This window comes from Phalaenopsis equestris, unplaced genomic scaffold (assembly GCF_001263595.1).
Source record: "Phalaenopsis equestris unplaced genomic scaffold, ASM126359v1 Scaffold000572, whole genome shotgun sequence".
Classification (NCBI taxonomy): Eukaryota; Viridiplantae; Streptophyta; class Magnoliopsida; order Asparagales; family Orchidaceae; genus Phalaenopsis; species Phalaenopsis equestris.
The window spans coordinates 402,531-405,028 of NW_018165012.1; positions in this window are offsets into that span (position 1 = coordinate 402,531).

The following is a 2,498-nucleotide window of genomic DNA, read 5'->3' on the forward strand; positions in this document are numbered from 1 at the left end:
AGTTTGATTTTTCTATTATGTAATATTTATAACATCCATCTTTATCGAACTTATAACTATTATTAAGTTTTGGTACAGTTGCTGAGGAATTAAATCTTTTAGCAGCAGTATTAATTACTTCTATTTTTAAGCGTATATAAAGTCGTTTTGTCAGTCATGAGGAACGACAACCTCGGAATCCTAGGACAAGTTAGGGCTTAAAATTGTACAACAGAATTGCACAAATGCCTAAAAAATGTGTTTGAGGATTTATGTTGCACTAGGCAAACAACCTCGAATTCCTATGGCTTTATTGTTTTAAAGCTAAGGAATTTAGCTAGAGAAAATAGGTTTTTCTATTGAAGATGGTCGGGTTTCCCACCATGCTAGCTCCAAGCTCCTTGCCGTGACGAGTTTTAAGTTTTCTAGGGTGTCCAGTTGTGATGTCAAATCAGGTGGCCCTATGGTTGTAGTTCTTTAAATATTATGGGGCATATTAAAGTTGATTAAAGCGACACCGGTCAAGATCCCACAGTTCCGTCGTCCCGGCACCACTATTACCGGTTAGGATCCTACGGTTCCCTCTTTCCGGCACCACTATTTTCTATTAGATTCACTTAGTCCAAATGAATTTACTAAAATCAACTTAATGAGTTCCATAGATTCATTTACATCATGGGAAGCCTCGTTAGCAATCATAGGTTACCTCCTCCGAGGGATTCCCGATCATCCGACAGAGACGTCTTAATTTAGTTGTAGTTGTAATTTTGTGTGATGTTTGTGATTAAATTTTGAGTTATTTTATATTTTGAATGTTCTGAGGGTGAATTTTATCTTGATTGATTTGAGTTTTTGTTTTGGTTTTGGTTTTGAGACTATCTTGATAGTTTAGTTTTCATGCAGGGTGACATCATTGTTTAACATGCAAGTTTAAATTTTGTTCATACATTTAGGTAAGTAAGCATAATGTGGAAAGCTTAAGAAAAGACAATGTTATGAACTATAAAAGCATACCTGGTGAGTCTTCTCGTTCCACCACCTGAAACTTAAAATGCATGTCAGGGCATTGACACGCCTAAAAATTGCTTGATTTTTCATATATATTTTATGCCTAATTTTAATGATATTGCTCTTTAAAGGAAGGCATTTTGCATGTTTTTGGTTTCTGGTACAAGAAATGGACTTTTGGAGAAAAAGAAACAAAAATGGTGCAATTTAGAGCAAAAACGAGCAAGAAATGAAATTTTGCCCTGTCACCTTTCGATAAGTCTTTTGATGCTTAATTTCTTTTACACTTCTTGCATATTTTTGAATGATATTACACTTTAAAGGAAGGTTGTTTTCATGCTTATTTTGTAGGGCTATCTGTTAGGAACACAACGCAAATGAAATGGGGTAAAATGGGGCTTAAACGGAGTCAAACGAAGCAAAATGGTGGAGCTATGCAAGGTGGGTGCCGACAGTGCCAGAGCCGGCGCTGGCACCGGCAGAGATCAGAAAATGACGCCAAAATGATGCCACCAGCTCCCCGACAGGGCCCTCGAGACTGTCGATGGCGCCCGGGACGACTATGGACCCGCTTTTGGCGGTTATGGGCCGAAATTCGACGTATTTGAATGCTTTTTAAAAGGATTCTTGTGGCAACTCTTTAAACTTCGTCCATACACTTTAAAAGAACAAATTTAAGTTAGAAAAGTTGTGGTTCTTAGAGTTTTTTGTGAGAGGAATGTTAGGAAAAGTGTGGAGAAAGTTTAGGGTTTTTAGAATAGGAGTAGAAATGTAGATTTCTACCCTTTTAGAGAGATTGGAGAGAAGATTTGAGAGAATTTGTAAGGAGTTGTTCTAGCATTGCATGGATCGGCGGGAGACTTTGTGGGAGAGATATTTGTCTTTCTTTCAAAGGGAAAAAGCTAAGTATTGTGTTCTTCATTATCGTTGATTTTTGTAAACACTTATCAAGTGGATTTGCTTTGATTAAATGAAGTTTCCTTTGTGTTTTCTTCGTGCTTTGTGATAGGCTTCTCTTACTCTTTCTTCTTCTTTGGAAATAGTGGCATGAGAAGATTATGTCATTGTTTTCACTTTAATTTTCTTTCAAAATGAGCAGAATTCATGTTTAAGATTTTGAGATGTTTGTTAGAAGAAGATTTAATTATAAATGTGATGGTTTTTACTTGCACTTCATTTACATTATAACAAGGGCCCGTTGTAGTATTAAAATTTATTATAATTTCATTGATCCGAAAGGGCAGTATAATTCTCAGCAAAGTGGAACCACATTCAAATTCTATGTATGGTGACATTCATGGGAGTTGAGTGCAAATAAATAAGAAAATATACTTTGATGGGCATAAAATTGGAGATTTTAAGGTGATAGAATAAAATCCCCAATTTGGTCCTAAGGTTTGGAAACTGAAGCGGAGATGTTAGCGCTTAGGCGAGGGGAACGTGGGAGCTCCGAAGTGAGAGCCGGGATCCTCCCAGCCTAGGCACAGATTCAGTAAACAAGCGTTGGATTA